Raw genomic sequence first — 19,315 nt, forward strand, 5'->3', positions numbered from 1 at the left:
GCTCACAGCGGAGCCCACGAGCTGGAACAGCCTGATTTAGTGCCTAGTGGTAGTTTCACTGTCCTTTCTCTTTCCGCAGATACGACAGTAGCACGTGAACATTCGACCAGCTTCGCCGTTATCCAGATACCCACTCACAGGCTCTGCGTAATAATAATTTACCCTTTGTCAAAAATGGTTCAAATGGCTCTAAGCACTATGGGACTTAACATCTGAAGTCATCAGTCCCCTAGACTTAGAACTACTTAAACCTAGCGACATCAGACACATCCATGCCAAAGAATTCGGATCTGCGACCATATCAGCAGCCTGGTTCCGGACTGAAGCCTCTACAACCACTCGGCCACAGCGGCCGACCATTTCTCAAAGTTGCTTATGTCAACGGATTTCCAGATTTATAGCCCATACATTCGGTAGGGTGATCCCCCGTCGGTGTCTGCTTCGCTTATATGTGAGGGTAAGTCAATTATTACCGGCAAATTAGTTATATCTTTGTTTATTTTCGTAGTACTGTCGTTTTACGATGATTACGCACGCTTTGTTTATTTGTTGTTATATCTTTGCAGTTTTCAAGCTGCTGGGTTAGTTCCGTTATCGCTACCATTCTGTTAATCATGTCTGCTCCGCTGTGTATTTGCACCAAAGAAGAGCAGCGTTCTGTGATTCGTTTTTTGTGACCGGAAGGCGTATCAGGGATCGAAATTCATCGAAGACTTTCGGTGCAGTACGGAAAAGGAGTTTTTGCCACAACGGAGTGTCTACGAATGGATTGTAAAATTCCGAGATGGTCGCACAAGTGTTACGCACGATGAAGAAGCCGGACGACCGTTTACCGCCACAAATGAAGAAACCATTGAGCGTTCACGTGAAATGATTCTGTTAGACAGACGATTAACTGCTGACGAAGTGGCACATCGTCTGCAAATTAGTCACGGTTCTGCCTACGAAATCATCCACAACAGACTTGGGTTTCATAAGGTTTGTGGAAGATGGGTCCCAAAACAACTCAGGCAGTTGCATAAACAAACGCGCTTGGACATCTGCACAAAACATTTGGATCGCTGTGGTAACGAAGGGGACAACTTCTTAGACAGGATCATTACTGGTGACGAAACATGGATCCATCATTACGAGCCGGAGAGTAAACGTCAGAGTATGGAATGGAAACATCCAAATTCGCCGTGCAAGAGAAAGTTCAAGACCCAACCGTCCGCAGGAAAACTGATGCTTACGGTTTTTTGGGACGCACAGATTAGATTAGATTAGATTAGATTAATACTAGTTCCATGGATCATGAATACGATATTTCGTAATGATGTGGAACGAGTCGAATATTCCAATACATGACATAATTAGGTTAATGTAACAACATACTTAAGTTAATATAACAACTTTACTTTTTGTGTTCTTTTTTTAAATTTTTTTTAATATTTTTGTTTTTTTTTCTTTTTTTCTTAATTTATATCTAAACATTCCTCTATGGAGTAGAAGGAGTTGTCATTCAGAAATTCTTTTAATTTCTTCTTAAATACTTGTTGGTTATCTGTCAGACTTTTGATACTATTTGGTAAGTGACCAAAGACTTTAGTGCCAGTATAATTCACCCCTTTCTGTGCCAAATTAAATTTAATCTTGAATAGTGAAGATCGTCCTTTCTCCTGGTATTGTAGTTATGCACACTGCTATTACTTTTGAATTGGGTTTGGTTGTTAATAACAAATTTTATAAGAGAGAATATATACTGAGAAGCTACTGTGAATATCCCTAGATCCTTAAATAAATGTCTGCAGGATGATCTTGGGTGGACTCCAGCTATTATTCTGATTACACGCTTTTGTGCAATAAATACTTTATTCCTCAGTGATGAATTACCCCAAAATATGATGCCATATGCAAGCAATGAGTGAAAATAGGCGTAGTAAGCTAATTTACTAAGATGTTTATCACCAAAATTTGCAATGACCCTTATTGCATAAGTAGCTGAACTCAAACGTTTCAGCAGATCATCAATGTGTTTCTTCCAATTTAATCTCTCATCAATGGACATACCTAAAAATTTGGAATATTCTACCTTAGCTATATGCTTCTGATTAAGGTCTATATTTATTAATGGCGTCATACCATTCCCTGTACGGAACTGTATGTACTGTGTCTTATCAAAATTCAGTGAGAGTCCGTTTACAAGGAACCACTTAGTAATTTTCTGAAAGACAGTATTGACAATTTCATCAGTTAATTCTTGTTTCTCAGGTGTGATTACTATACTTGTATCATCAGCGAAGAGAACTAACTTTGCCTCTTCATGAATATAGAATGGCAAGTCATTAATATATAATAAGAACAACAAAGGACCCAAGACAGGGTCCAGTACTGGAATATTACGAGAAAAGGGGCACAACAATAAACAGTGTATGTTACAGTGAGATGTTTACTGCCAGGCTAAAGCCTGCAATTCGAAGCAAACGCCGAGGATTGCTGTCAAAAGGTGTTGTGTTGTTGCACGACAATACCCGTCCACATACTGCTGCCCACACTGCTGAAACGCTCCAGGAACTAAAATTTTAAGTACTGGATCATCTTCCATGCAGTCCACATCTTGCCCCTTCTGGCTATCACTTGTTTGGTCCGCTCAAACAGGCATTAAGGGGGCGTCATTTGCCTCAGACGAAGCAGTGAAAGAAGCGGTGCATTCCTGGCTTGCAGCTCAACCGAGAACCTTCTTTTATGAGGGCATCAGGAAGCTTGGACAACGATGGACCATGCGCGCTGAAACGCAAGGAGACTATGTTGAAAAATAATGTTCTTGTAAGTTTCCTATTTGATTACAACAAAATTTTATACTTACTTTGCGGATAATAATTGACTTACCCTCGTACTTTCGTTACCGCATCACTTCCACGGGACACTACGAGGCTCCATCCAACGTCGCGTTGACCAGTAACACTTAATCAGTGTTGTGGTCTTCATTCCAGAGACTGTTTTGATGCAGCTCTCCATTCTACTCGTTCCTGTGCAAGCTTCTTCATCTCCCAGTACCTACTGCAAGCTACATCCTTCTGAGTGTTTAGTGGAATCATCTAAAAAGTCTCCCTCTACGATTATTGCCCTCCACGCTGCCCTAAATTGGTGACTCCTTGATGCCTCAGAACGTGTCCTACGAACCGATACCTTCTTCTAATCAAGTTGTGTCTCAAATTCTTCTTCTCCCCAATTGTATTCAGTACCTGTTCTTTAGTTACATGATCTACCCATCTAATCTTCAGCATTCTTCTGTAGCACCACATTTCGAAAGCTTCTGTTCTCTTCTTGTCTAAACTATGTACCGTCCATGTTTCACTTCCATACATGGCTACACTCCATACAAATACTTTCAGAAAAGGCTTCCTGACACTTAAATCGATGTTAACAAATTTCTCTTCTTCAGAAACACTTTCCTTGCCATTGCCAGTCTACATGCTATATCCTCTCTACTCCGACCATTATCAGTTGTTAGCTCCCCAAATAGCAAAACTTAACTATTACTATAAGTGTTTCCTTACCTAATCTAATTCCCCGAGCATCATCTGATCAGTGAATATTGCCAATTATACAATCAATAATTTTATGGTTGATCTGCAATCCATACTGCCAAACTAGTAATTCACCTGTGAGAACTGAATGCTAACTCCCTTGTATCTCTGATCCAATAGTTTGTATGCTGTTCTGGTAGGGGAAAGTTTGGTAAAACAGGGTATGCGGTTCAAACCTGGAACCTTCACATCTCTGTAATTAGTGCTGCCATTCGTCTGATAATGCTCGGAGGACTAACAACTGTCATTACAGAAAGTTTTAGAGAATCTTCATTAGCAGTCACTTACTCCTTTTTAAAGTTGAACCTCTGAAGCACTTAGCTCCTAGATTAGAAATGAAAATGTATTATGTGTTTCACTGTTTTTGGAAATTCAACTCCTAAAAAAGTGAAATAGGGCCCTCATTGCACAGCCCAAACAGCTAAAAACAGAAACTAGAAAGTTGGAGAGGTGCTGATCTTATGCTATAGGCATCACCTAAGAAGAAAGTGTTCAAAATTCCACCTGTAAGAGGGAGGAATACAGGACAAAAAGTTTTATGAAATTATTTCATTGTGAAAGCATTTTCGAACCTAATTCTATGAACATTTTTATTTGGATTTTCTGTTAGAAATAAAAAAGTACATTTCACAGGGTAAAATAGGAGATGAAAATTTTTACGAAAATATTTCGTTATTTTTTTAAAAAATAAATCTATGAAAATTGGTATTTCACTTCTCGTTTGGATATAAAAGAAATATGTGGTAGGGGATGAAAGTTTCTATGGAAATACCACCACAAGAACACAAGAGGCACGATTAACAGAAACCTTGGATTCCATCTAACAAAAATCGCTTTTTAGTCAGAAGTATATCTGCAAAAAGATCGTGCTTCTATGGCCTTAATTAGCATCTAAAGTTTAGAAGCTGTTGCAATTTATGAACCACACAAAAATTCAATTAAATAAAAATATCTGTGCAGACCATAAAGTCTATGTGAGTGCAGCAGCAGGCACTAAGCTATTTATCAAATATTTTTGCTAAGTGAGTTATCAAATGTTTTTGCATGTCACACCTTCTAACCTCTCTCTCCCCATACACCAACCCTTGATTCGTTAAATAAATGAAGAAACACCATCTGGTTCACTTCTTTTATTACTGAATACAGGTTTCAACCTGAACTGTAGATCATCTTCTAATCTAGTTGGAACAACAATAAAAATTATAAAAGTATGTTATTACAGACATGCCATCAGGGGTTGCAAAACTAGCAACAAAATATTATAAGAACCCACTCATACCTGGGGCCACAAAGTGCATTTTCTTCATGCATTACCTTATCGTATCTTTTTGTTCTTGAGCTCGTTATTTATTTTATTTTATTAGGGAGGATGTTTTAATATACTAACCTATGACATGCATACATATCACATGATGACACAAAAATTATTAACCATCAAAAATACTTGTATTTTATGTTAGTTGACAAACTGCAATTTTTTGTTCGAGGTATGTGTAGTTTCTCGTAATATTCTGCTGTTAATTGAGTAGCCTCTGATGGTAGTCTTTGTATTTCACAATTTCATCATTTTTATTGTTGCTGCATCTTTTTCATGTTACAACTAGACCTGAAGATGATGTGCAGTACAGATTGAAATTCATAGTCAGTAATAAAAGAAGTGATCCAGATGGTGACTGTTTATTTATTATAAGAAAAGAGATCATGGTTCCTATGACATGGCATCAATTATGGATTGATTGATTACTTGATGTATTGATGGCTGGGTGACTGATAAATTATTGATGCAAGGATGATTGATTAATTGATGATGGATGGATAGCTGGCTGTATGTACAGATGACACAATCTTTTGATGTGAATGATTGACACCCCCCCTCCCCCCCCCAATCTCCAGATTATAAAGGTAATATAACTATGCATCAAATTTGGAATACAGTAAGGTATTGTTATAGCTATGAGGGAAGAGGGATGTTTTCTGGAAAGAAATTTGGAAAATGAGTGTGCAGTATCCTCATTTCTCTGACAGTAGGCAGGTATGTTGTGCACAATGAAATGAACATAGTGAATTATTGCCACTATATATCATATAAAGTATGCAATACAGATGTTTTAAATATACTTCATTGTTCAGCAAATTACAAGACATACTGTACAAAAATCAATTGGACCAAAGTTTATACATTTATAGCTATACATTAAACAATAATAATTACAGAATTATTATGTACACAGTTCACTGCCTAACTACGGTGTACTTCAATGGTAGATTACACTATTTATGGAGAAATTTACTCCTTGGGCTCCAGGTTCCTTCTGTTCTTCAAGAAATGTACTACCAATGCAAAATATTACTACAGCTGTGCTGTGTCATGTCCTTGACAACAAAAAAATAAAACAGAATAATAATTTAATAGATAACTTAGACATTATCTACAGGCCATAATATATGTATTTTTCTCATAAGTGCTATACTACGTAATGCATAACATTTTTTAAAAATGTGGAATTACTTTCTTACATTGGATAATTGAACTGTATAAATCCATCTCTGTACAGCTTTGCTGATAAATAATGCTGCAACAGTACACATTGACATGAGTGTACAAACTTTGCTACAAAATATATTTATATATAAAACAGAATGAAGGATTCAGAAAATTTGGTGCTATACATCACTCAATACAATATTGTTAGTAATGAAATTCTGACAGTCCTTCATAATAATATAACACATCTCCATTAATATTTCTCAGCTAGTTGCATACTAGAATTGACACATTACAACTTAACACAGATAATTCTACATCTCTTAGCTTTTAAATGTTTTTCTGTTGGAACTTTGGTGCTCTGATTTTAAAAACAGTAGTGGTGTAAGCGTCATCTATTGTAGGCCAACATTATTCCACTGAACAGGGTTCTAAACACATTCTAATACACTCCAAAACTAATACATACATTTAGTTTCCCTACACTAACAAATTGTATCAAATCTACAAATGACACTTTGGCTTCTAAAGTTAAAGCATGCACACATATAACACATAACCTAAAACCAGAATAAAATGTGTGGCTTTTGCTCACTGGAAAGCCACCACACTTATTAAGACGTATTCCCCCTTCATTTTGTTGTTGGATAATCAGTTTATTTCTATAGATTAGATTCATATTTCAAAGAGATTAAAACTGCAGTTATTGTAACCTCACATGCAAGGAGAAAGAAATTGCAATCTCTGACAGAGGTAAAATTATCCACATTGATTATCTACAGAAAGGAAAACGCAACAGCAGGGGAAGCTCTGATGTATCAGGAAATGTTTTATTGTAAAGATGATCAATCACTGTCAGTTCTTCACAAATATTTACCTGCAGCTGTCACCAAACATGTTTAAAACATAAACTGTATATGTGATGTGAACTGTTAATTAGTGGCACTACTATTCCTTTGTACACTTATGGTACTCGGCCAGATTCAAAATATGGATTTGTTTTCAGAGTGCTTGCATGTGCATGAACCTTCAGTCAAAGTGAAGAAGGATTACAAGACCAGTTGAATGGAATGAACAGTCTAATGAGTACAGAATATAGATTTAGAGTAGACTGAAAAATGATCAAAATACTGAGGAGTCACAGAAATGAGATTAACAATAAATTTAACATAAAAATTGGGGATTACATAGAAGACAAAGTTAAGCAGTTCTGCCACATTGGAAGTAAAATAACACATGATGGACATAGCAAGGTGGACATGAAATGCAGAACAGCACAGGCAGAAAGGGTATTCCTGGTTCTGATGTCAAATATTTGCCTTAAAATGATGAAGAAATATCTGAGAATGTGTATTTAGAACTCAGCATTGTATGGTACTGGATGATGGCCTATGTAAATTGAAGCTTTTGAAATGTGGTGCTATAGAACAATGTTGAACATTAGGTGGACTGATAAGACAGGGAATGAGAAGGTTATCTGAAGATTCAGCAAAGAAAGGAAAATGGGTCACATATTGAAACGGTTGAGAAGAAGAAGGGACAGATTGTTAGGACATGTAAGACATCAGGGAATAACTTTGATGGTACTAGAGGGAGATGTAGAGGGTAAAATCTGTAGGGAATGAGAGTGATTGGAATACAACTAACACTCGCAGATGTAACCAGCAAGTGCTACTCTGAGATGAAGAGTTGGCACAGAAGACGAATTCATGACAGGCTGTATCAAATCCGTCAAAAGGCAACCATGTATAATAGCTGAATACTGGCAGAGGTCTTAACACTGATGGCTAAGGTAATCGAATAATTGAGATATTCTTCATGTGGAACAGATGAAAGAAACTGACTTGAGTGGTTAAGTAGGGTGAGTGATGTTGAAACTTAGGAGGTCGGTAAGAGCCCATAAGCTGGATGTGAACAAATAAAGCTGTGTTTAATTTGAGTGATGTCTCATGATTTTAGAAAAGGTGTTAAACACAGTTCCCTATATATACAGGCCGCAGTGCACAGGCTGATTTAAGTATTCTGTTCAATTTTTGATAGGCAGCTGTGTATCTGGCTGCTGGGAACTTGGATGAAGATTATTACTAAAAATGAGGAATGAAAAAGGGAGGGGGGTGTACACACTGCAGACAACTGGAGGTATGTCTCCTAAGACAGATAAAAGACAGTTTTATTTATATCATGTAAAACTATTTATTATTATGGGGCTAACTTGGATACCAGGAATAATTAGAAAAATTTCAGAGGTTCATGCAGATTGGTGCATTTTTGTTTCCTTACATGGCATTCAGTAAACTTTTTATCTTGATGTTTGATTTTTAAACAAGAAAATGGAAGTATACAATGGGGAAAGATGCTTGGTGAACACTGTGAACAACAAAACAGTGTTAATAATGTCAGTGTCTCAGGGATGCAAACACACGCATGAGATGTGCAGCAGCATCACAAAAAAATCATGCAATGTCAGCAGTACATCAAGTCTCTCTTCCCACAAAATAACTGTCAGAAGTACACCATCATCAGCCCCTTAAGAGGGAACCAGAACTGTAACAGATGCCATTCAAAACTCTGTATTCGCTTCATACTGAAACACCAAAGATGAAAGTATCAGAAGGGTAATGGTTGTGGACACCTTGACTTAAGCAGATAGGGGATATGTGCACCTGTCTTATTGATCTCAACTCCTAATTTAATCACATGAGACATAACGGCTATTAATGTTCCTATTTTGGAATAGGGATATGTCTTCATTAGCAACAACAAGAATTTTGCAGTTCTTTATGTTCTAGCGGCTTCAAATGGACACTCTACTGTGGACAATGGGAATTGGCTACATGCTTGTATTGTGCACATGTTGTATTTGCAACAAAATTTCTGCATGGACAAGAGGGTCATGTCTGAAGAGCAAAAAACTTTGGTCTTACTGAAATCAATGACATAAAAATGTACGGATACCTATTTCATCATATTTGTACAGTCTATATCTTTGATTTTACTTACAACTGACAAAAACATACCACAACTTATTTCCATATTTTGCATACATTTGTCATAAAACATGCCAGGGGCTTGGTTTTATATCTTCAGGTAAAAATCTTGCATTTAGTTCTTCATAATAGCTCCTCAAACGCAATCAGTTTCTCCGTTATTATAACCATAATGACTTATCTTGCAGCACAACTGAGAAACATTACATGATATATCAAATGGTTAGCTAAAGCAACTACACTAGAGTAATATGAAATATCGAATCAATAAAGTGCACAGAAAAAGAGGATACATGCAGTTAATATTTTACAATGGAAGCTGGAAATGTGAAATCCATTTGACAGTATCATGGTGAATTTCCACAAATAAACGGTTGCATGAAGTCCATAACAGATGCCATATGCTTCTTTAACTATAAAGTGGTTGACATCACATAAGCATTGTCAAAATATGTGAAAATAAAGTATAATTAAAAATGAGATTATATTTTTTTCATTGGATATAAAATATTGCTAAAATAAAATTTAGTATTTGACATAATATTTTTGGTTTTTGTCACTACATCTTATCGGTCATCAAAATCTACTTAATCCAAACATTTGAGTCCACAAAGTTTGACTTACAAAACAATATTTATCATATAATTCCTTGTAAGATACACTAGATCTGCTCATTAAATTTAAGGTAAAACCTACAATAACTAAATATACAGAACATTCAGGGTTTTTACATCATGTGGATAAGAAGACTTACTGACATTTATTATGTGTTCATGATTTAACTGGACTAGATACTTCATTGCACTAGATGTTGCATTTGGTAAAAGCTGATTGATTGCAGTACCTGACATTTTTACCTAAATGAACTCTGTGGGTCCTGATATTTTGATTTACTGACAAAATAGGTCTGAACTTACATTTAGACCCTTAAATTAAAATAAAAAATTACAATGACTAAAAAGTTTTTACAATATTATATCAGTGAAGTAATGCAGTCTCAGCTTATTTGCCAAAATGGCTCACATATCAAATTTTTTACTAAAACATTCTACTTCTAGACATGTAAATATCTAAAACATACAACTTTCTGACTGCATTTTGCTGGCTGTTGCTCCTCATGGAGAAAAATAAATTCAGTGCCCTCCATCGAAAGAATACCAGTATTAAGAAGGAAATGGAAAAATAGAATTTTCCCAGGGCAAAATTAGTACAAACTTACAGTTCACTGATGTTTAAGAATGTAAACTGTTGTTCACCATAAAACTACCAAGTCTTGCAAATTCACAAGCAAGGCTAGAGTGACTGAAAAGTCTTTATACACAAATGTAACAACAAGAGAAGAACTTTAACAATTTTTAACAGCTATCTATGTTTCTCTACAAGAGTAAACATTTAGTTGTAAATAACTAATTTGTGCACATAATACTGCTAGAGTACACATACAATTTAAAATACTGTTTGTAAATATTTGAAATAATGATCTGGTATCTTGGTCCAAGATTATAAGGCCAAACGTTCAGAAGAAGTCGTCATCTTGCGACAACATATGCGCTTAGGCGTTTATACAGACACATAGTCTACAGACATTATATTAATTTGCTCCATATGTTTCTCGTTGTATTAGAAAAAAAGACTATTTGAGGGCACCACACAACCTCTTTTGTATCCCAAAAAGTTTTTCAATGTTATGGTCCCCATAATTAAGTACAGTGACACATGAAATGAACATGTATAGTTAAATAGCTTGTGGTAGTTCATTTCCAAAATAGATGGACAGGGTTTTCATACTGCATTGAATATCAGATTAGGTTTCTCTTTGTACACTACAGATCATTTCAGAATTAATATATCATCCTACTCATCACAAACATTTTCTACATACTGCAAGCTGCAGCTAAAACATTCTTGTCTTTTGGTATAGGACAAAGTATGCCATATATGGCACTCATTTCATAGCCAAAAACTAATAAAAAAAAGTCTGAAAGTGCACAACAGCATATGTAAAGAGCAACACAAAAGATAAAAATACTATGAACCACCTAATACAGAAATACAGCAGCAGGCCTTAGGAAACTCCTTCTGGCCTACTACTCATCATAATTTTTCATTTGCAGTGACATTATTGTACATATTTCAAGTACTCATTTAAAGCTGATAGTGTTAAAGCCAAGTGGAACTCAAAATCACAGCATCAGGAAGAACTTAATATACTGTGTGTTCTTAGAACCAATACTGTTTCCCTCGTATCAGTCACTAATTCACAGATGGATGCACACAGTAAGTTACCGATGCACTATCAGAAATGTTTATACAGTATTAGGTGCAAGGTTCTACACTAATCAGAGGACATCAGAAAGTGAATCCTGAGCAGAAACATTTCTTTTTTCCAGCTAGAAAGCACCTGTCTTACATTACATTTCTAAAGAATAAAAATGAGTACACGTTGTAAAAAGACAGACACCATGTCTTGCTGCCATGGTGACCATCCTTGGTGCAATGTCACAATGTTTCCAAACTTTCCTCACTCTGCTGATCTTGCAGTCCAATAAAATACTGTAGAGATATTTTCAGATTGGTCATCAGACATTCCTGGAGAAGAAGAAGAAAGTGCTTGTTAAAGTTCCTCTCTGCATATATTTCTTTTATACTGCTTGTATGCACCCAGACAAACACACACACACACACACACACACACACACACACACACACACACACACACACACGGAGAGAGATAGAGAGAGAGAGAGAGAGAGAGAGAGAGAGAGAGAGAGAGAGAGAGAGACAGAGAGAGGAAGGGTGGGGGGAAGCAAGTAACTTACAGAAAATACACAAAAGCAATGTACAGAAAACACAAATTCCGATGTATAGGATCACATAAAAACACATATGGACAGAAAACAAACGGTCATGTATGCACAGAAAACCACAGAAATGCTCATGTACAGAAAAACATTCAAACAGATACATACAGAAAGCACACATACATATACAAAAAGTATGCCAACAGACATGGATAGAAAACAGAGTAATACATACACAGAAAACTCATAAACAGATGTGTACATAAAACAGACACATGTAAAAGCACAGAAACAAGCAAGCACAGAAATAGACCTGTGCAGGAAACACAAAACTAGACATGTACTGGAAGCCCAGAATTATACATGTACAGAAAAAACAAACAGGTGTGTTCAGAAAAAGAAACACAGACATATAAATAGACGTGTATGGAAAACACAGAAATTCGCATACACAAAACACACAGACACATACACAAAACATAAAACACAAATGTACAGAAAATCCACAAACAAACATGTACAGAAGAAACAGAAACTTACATGAACCAAAAACATGTACAAAAAATACAAACAGATAAGTACAGACAACACACATATAGGCATTTACCTCACAGGCAACGGATACACAGGGAACCAGATAGCTTTATCACACTAAGTAAATAAAACAAAAACAAATGGGCATCACTGGAGAGCCAATTCTGTTTGAAAACAACCAGACTGGAACCAATGCAAAGTATTTTATTTGGTATTGCAGCCATGGAAGCCACATTGTCATTAGGTGAGAAAGAAAGGAGGGGGATCTACATCTACGTCCATAATCTGCAAGCCACCTGACTGTGTGTGGCGGAGGGTACCTTGAGTACCTCTTTCGGTTCTCCCTTCTATTCCAGTCTCGTATTGTTCGTGGAAAGAAGGATTGTTGGTATGCCTCTGTGTGGGCTCTAATCTCTCTGATTTTATCCTCACGGTCTCTTTGCGAGATATGCGTAGGAGGGAGCAATATACTGCTTGACTCCTTGGTGAAGGTATGTTCTCGAAACTTCAACAAAAGCCCGTACCAAGCTACTGAGCGTCTCTCCTGCAGAGTCTTCCACTGGAATTTATCTATCATCTCCGTAACGCTTTCGCGATTACTAAATGATCCTGTAACGATGCTGGTATCCATTGGATCTTCTCTATCTCTTCTATCAACCCTATCTGGTACGGATCCCACACTGCTGAGCAGTATTCAAGCAGTGGGCAAACAAGCGTGCTGTAACCTACTTCCTTTGTTTTCGGATTGCATTTCCTTAGGATTCTTCCAATGAATCTCAGTCTGGCATCTGCTATACCGACGATCAACTTTATATGATCATTCCATTTTAAATCACTCCTAATGCGTACTCCCAGATAATTTATGGAATTAACTGCTTCCAGTTGCTGTCCTGCTATATTGTAGCTAAATGATAAAGGATCTTTCTTTCTATGTATTCACAGCACATTACACTTGTCTACATTGAGATTCAATTGCCATTCCCTGCACCATGCGTCAATTCGATGCAGATCCTCTTGCATTTCAGTACAATTTTCCATTGTTACAACCTCTCGATATACCACAGCATCATCCGCAAAAAGCCTCAGTGAACTTCTGATGCCATCCACAAGGTCATTTATGTATATTGTGAATAGCAACGGTCCTACGACACTCTCCTTCGGCACACCTGAAATCACTCTTACTTCGGAAGACTTCTCTCCATTGAGAATGACATGCTGCGTCCTGTTATCTAGGAACTCCTCAATCCAATAATCTTTAGGCAACACCCCTCAGACAGGTGCAATTTGACATGAGGTTTATTCAGGTGTCACTGCTCACTCAATGGATTGTCGGGGACAATAGCTGTGGTAGTGTACATAGAGGGGATGAGATTAGCACAATATTAAAACATTATTAAAACATAAGGTGGAGGACAGTAACAGACAGACAGAGCGGTCCACTCACGAGCCATCAACGGGGGAATCCATGACAATGGCGTCCTTCATCCTCTGCAGCCCACCAGGTGGCCTCCTCTGGTGGTGCTGGTGGCGGTGGTGGTGGTGGTGCTGGTGTTCCAGCGGCGTCGGCGATGGCGTCGCTGCCCTCGGTGTCGGAGTCCCACTCGCACCTTGGCTGGACTCGGGAGTCCTTGCAGGGTGCACCATCTGTAGCATAGAGGGAAAGTACTCTTGTGGGGCTACTGCATCTGTGATGGGAGCCAGGAACATGGGGGCTCATGATGTGGATGTAAAAAAAACTTCTGAGATGAGCAGACTCTCAGCCCTGTCATCCATTTTAAACATCAAATACAGCAGCACTGTAAAAAATCATGGGCTCCAGTTTTCAGTAACCTCGTTTTAACACTTGCCACATGTAAAAGAACATTCAGCAATCAGCTGGATTTTGCCAGTCTAGTGATAAAGTATATTATTTTGAAGTGAGCACAAAATTGGGTGCCTATCTGACCGCTTGTTTCGCATTATGTAATGATATTTCTCATTACTACATATACTGCTTTCAATTGCTTTTTTGAATTTTCTTATTTTATAGCATTGAATTATATACACGAGCCGGCCGGTGTGGATGTGCGGTTCTAGGCGCTTCAGTCTGGAACTGCATGACCGCTACAGTCGCAGGTTCGAATCCTGCCTGGGGCATGGATGTGTGTGATGTCCTTAGGTTAGGTAGGTTTAAGTAGTTCTAAGTTCTAGGGGACTGATGACCTCAGATGTTACATCCCATACTGCTCAGAGCCATTTGAACCATATACACACGAACTTACATTATTTATTAACTATAGCTTGGGGTGACTTTCTAAGTGGAATAAGATGCCTGCAGTTGATTCAAATTTTGAAGCTTGGGTCCAACACAAACTACATGATGTAGGTAAAGAGAGAAATTGGATGATTTTGATGCTGATTCTGTGGTACCTGATAGTCACCGTGATACAGAGAGTAATATTAGTGCATAAAAGTTTCTATTGGAAGAGCCTGTTGTGACCTGGGCATCAGGTAATACCTCACGGCAAATACAGTACTCTTATGGCAATGGTAATTTCAAATGGGAATGTTCAGAGCCTGTTAGAGCAAGGAAAAGACTCAGACACAACTTTTTGGAAGGAGGAATGCCTGGACTAAAAGGAGAAATGAAATTTTGGCTCAAATGCCTAGAAAATCTCAAATATGGGAGAACTTATTTGATGACAACTTATTAGAGGCATACCATAAGACAGAATGTAAAAGTGTATAAGTGCACCAAATGTGGTCAGATAGTTTGCCTGGAATGTAGCAGGAAGATCTGTGTCGACTATGCAAAGGTCCTGCAAATTAATATTTACAGTTCATTAGATTATTATCTTCATTTACATTTTCTACAGTCTTTCATTTATGCTAATGAATATCATGACTGGAGTAAAAATATTCAGTCATTTCAAGACTCATCTAAACGGGTATACATATTCATCATGTTTCATGTTCATTCTGACAAATGTAATCAAAGGCATCATTACAACTGCTGAATAGTATTGCATCTACTTGTAATATGAAATAGAGACCACTTTACTTTACTTTTGTTAGCTAATGTGGTGTTATGTGATAAGAAACATTATGACTACAAGAACACAAATTTGGTTTCAGGTTAATCGTTAAAGCTGCATAACATACAGTGACCATGCACAACAAATTACACCGACTTCTCCTGCACTGTTTTTAAATGATGACATATTGCCAACAGATGGTCACAGTGCAGGTCTGTAAAATTTTCTGCCATGACTGTCAATCCACCAACGTTGTGCTCTGCAAAGGTGCTTTGGTGATGGAAAAACTGTATGTCTGAAGTATGAGTTATTGGAATGTCCTTTCCCCCTCCCCATTCAAGAGATTTGACACTCTCTGACTTCCACATACTGCCCTCTGCCATGCACCTCACTGTGGTTTGCAGAGCATTGATGTAAATGTAGACACTCCATTATCAGAAGAAACTTGTGGCTTGAAAAAGTTTACAGAGAGCCATAAGTGAGTGTTTTTCAGATCTTCAAGGATCACACATGGGAGATTGAATTTTCTCACCATGAAAATCATCTGATCTAATGCAGTGACTTTAAAGAGGTTTATATTCTGACATAAATCCTGATCTGAGAACAACCTCCTTTTAATCTGCGAGGAAGTTTCAAAACACAGCACACTCCCCTGCAGAGTGAAAGGTTTGGAAACAATCTCATATGTTGCGGTTAAGACATTTCACAGCAATATCCTTTCTGGCACAACACTAGTCCATCAAAGTGTGCAGGAGAACTTCTGTGGTATTTGGAATATGAGAGACGAGTGATAGCAGAAGTGAAGCTGTGGGGTGTGGCATCATATGTGTCTGGATAGCTCACTCAGTAAGGGCAAGCTCCCACACTGGAACTCGTTTTGGAAACAGTTTTGATGTGCCAGTAAGATCTTTTTTTAAAAAGTCTTTGACTGCCAGGTCGACAAATCTCACCGTTTCCTGGTAAACGGGTTTTGTGACATTTCTAAGTGACATATGTTTAGTTCATAGATAACAGTTAATGGACAAACTAGGTAAACATCTTTGAACATCTGTTAATTCCACAACAAACTCTGATTGACACACTCATTGAAAAAACAGGAGGAAATGTGAATGCATTTCTCTGTCCTTTATTTGGCCTTTTTTTTTTTTAATGAAGTCGGTTGATCTTCCCTGAAAAAAGGGGAAGGCGATTTCACCTGCCAGAAAGTTCGTCAACAGCATCCCTTGGCAAGTGAAAGTGATTCCCCTTACTGGTTTATCGATTACATTGTAAAGGACAAAATAATTCATGCATGCTTCGCACATCTTTGGCATCAACTAGTTGAGGAACTATTTGGGAAGAGGTGTGGGCAATGAACAAAAAGAACCGGGTTTCATCAAGACAATGCACCTGTTTAGTCAGTGGGTAATATTGAGGTATTTGAAACACAGAATGCTACAACATTTACCATATTCACCACATTGGAGACCATGGAGCATCATCTAGTCTGATGTCTGAAAAGCTTTTGAGTTGGTTAATGTAGAGGTTATGGAAGCAGTAGACAGATGTTTTCTAAGATTTCCAAGATTTGCTATTCAGAGGTGGAACGTAATCACTAGAAAAGCATTTAACAAACTACATTGTCCTGAAAGGGGACTAAGCCGATAGAACAGGGTGTTCCTTACATGAAAAGAACATTCGTCCACTATCAGTGTACGGACTTTTATTACTGCAAATATTTTTAATGGGAAGTAGGATGGAGAGAGGGGATGTCAGAATTAGAATGTGGGGGGGAGATGGTGGGGTGGGGAACAGAGAGAAAGAGAGAGAGAGAGGGCGGGGAGAGGGAGAGGGGGGAGAGAGAGAGAGAGAGAGAGAGAGAGAGAGAGAGAGAGAGAGAGAGAGACGGCAGTACAGTGGCAGGAAAATGGCGAGATTCTGGCACTGGTTACAGTAGTCACTACTCACCTCGACGTTGACTGCCTCGAGGGGCACAGCCCGCGGAGAGAGGGGAGGTGTGCCCCCTTGGGGGTAGTAGCCCCCTGTCCCCAGATATAGCTGGCGCTGCCCGTGGGGCTGTGGCTGAGATGGGCACGAGGGCGCACGCCGCCACTCGTACACCACCTCCTGCACCGGCTCCGCACCTGAAGATGAAACAAAAGTTAGAAACATTCTTGTCTCACTACTGCCCCAACTGGTACTGAGCACACCATCACAGTAAGTGGCCCTGCTTCCAGGTCTTGTGCTGTATATAATGACCTACTGTGCTGAGCCAGCACAGTATCACCATGTGCCTAATAGGGTATGGTCGACCTTCTGAACATGATACAGAGCGATTCTGTGTGGCAAAGTTTCGTTAAGGCCTCTGTAGGTTTCTGACGGTATGTGGCACCAAATGTCTATGCACACGTCACGCTAGTCCAGTAAACTAGCAGTTTGAGGCCCAGAGGTGGTGCCCGGTACTGTCCAGAATGTGTTCCAGTGAGTTCAGATCAGGCGAATTTGGTGCCCAAGAGGTCAACGTGAGTTCACTATCATGATCTTCCAACCACTGCACCAGGATTTCGGCCGTGTGACATAGGCAGTTATCACGCTGGAAAATACTGCCAGTTTTAAGTCTGTGTGCCCCAGCTGCTGCCTCCATCTTGACCCAAAGGTGTAGTGTAGGCATGTCCAGCATGGCTTCCATCCCAGCGGTTGGTGTGCTGCTAATTCCGCCCCTTATGGCTAAGCACGCTTGTCATTGCACCGTAGCAAGCTCCTTAGCTGCAACCCGCTATTCTACCTTCTTCCACCACACTACAGCCCCATAGGAAATCCTACGTCTAACCACTGTGGTGTATATCCAGTGCATACCTCTGGAGCTTAGGACCCAGTTTTCACCACAAGCCGTTTTGGTACTCACTAGAGCACTTTTCGCCTTGAAGCAGATGCTCTTAATGTGAGGTGTCCGTGTTAATTTCTCATCTAAGGTTACCCCTATATATTTCACTATCCCCTTCACAGGTAGAGTTTCATCGAACAGCTTTAGATTTCAACTTCAGTGTTGGATATGCCCCTTCATGAATGGCACCACATCAGCCTTCTTAGGATTAACCGTCAGATCCTGTTTAACGCACTAGCCTTACACAATATCCAATCCTCTTTGTGCCATATTGCTAAATGTGTCGGTAAATTTGCCAAGTATTACTATGACAAGGTCATTTGCGCAGCCTTGGCAGAAGTATTGTCTGGAATTTAGTTCCTCAATGAGTTCGTTTACCACTAGATTCCACGATAAAGGGGACAGAATTCCTCATTGTGGGGAACCTCTTGTGGTGTTAATTACCATCTTTTCATTCATTATGGTAGCCCCTACCTTCCTTCCACTAAGCATGGCCCTGTTAGGGAAGGCATGGATTGCCGCTGTTAGGGAAGACGTGGATTGCATTAATGTTTACATACTCACAGCTCCTATAGCGTCTACAGTTATTTACTGTAGACTGCCGCTGTTAGGGAAGACATGGATTGCATTAATGTTTAGATACTCACAGCTCATATAGCGTCTACAGAGGCTTTAATGCCCTCTCTTACATATAGCCACGAATAACACACACACACAAAAATATTACACAACAATCACAATAATAATATTGGCACACCCATAATTAATAATAATGATAATATTAGGTTGGTGCGTAAGTTCATAGCATTTTTGTTTTGCATGTTGGTATTCCGATAGCTATCGGTTTATACTGTCACATTTTATTTGCAGTTCACTATTGCTATCTGAGTTTACATATTATCATTTTGTCATTTGGATATTGTGAAAAGAGCAGTGGCCGCTAGAAAATGGAGTTCCAAGTGGAGAAATCAGAACACTCTGTTTGAGTTCAGGAGATGAGAGACAGCAGTGAGGGCAGTAACTTACTTTTGCGCCATGTATGGGGATAATGCCATTGGACAG

General features: G+C 38.6%; 1 long non-coding RNA gene across 1 annotated transcript; it reads right to left on the reverse strand.

Moving 5' to 3' along the window:
- Positions 1–5,667: 5,667 nt before the first annotated feature.
- LOC124553851 lies at positions 5,668–17,494 on the reverse strand. Its single transcript, XR_006968150.1, has 3 exons — positions 17,338–17,494; positions 13,821–14,020; positions 5,668–11,630 (listed from the first exon to the last, which is right to left on the reverse strand). It is a non-coding gene; the product is annotated as an uncharacterized LOC124553851 (long non-coding RNA).
- Positions 17,495–19,315: the final 1,821 nt, after the last annotated feature.

The sequence above is a fragment of the Schistocerca americana genome, chromosome 11 (assembly GCF_021461395.2).
Source record: "Schistocerca americana isolate TAMUIC-IGC-003095 chromosome 11, iqSchAmer2.1, whole genome shotgun sequence".
Lineage (NCBI taxonomy): Eukaryota > Metazoa > Arthropoda > Insecta > Orthoptera > Acrididae > Schistocerca > Schistocerca americana.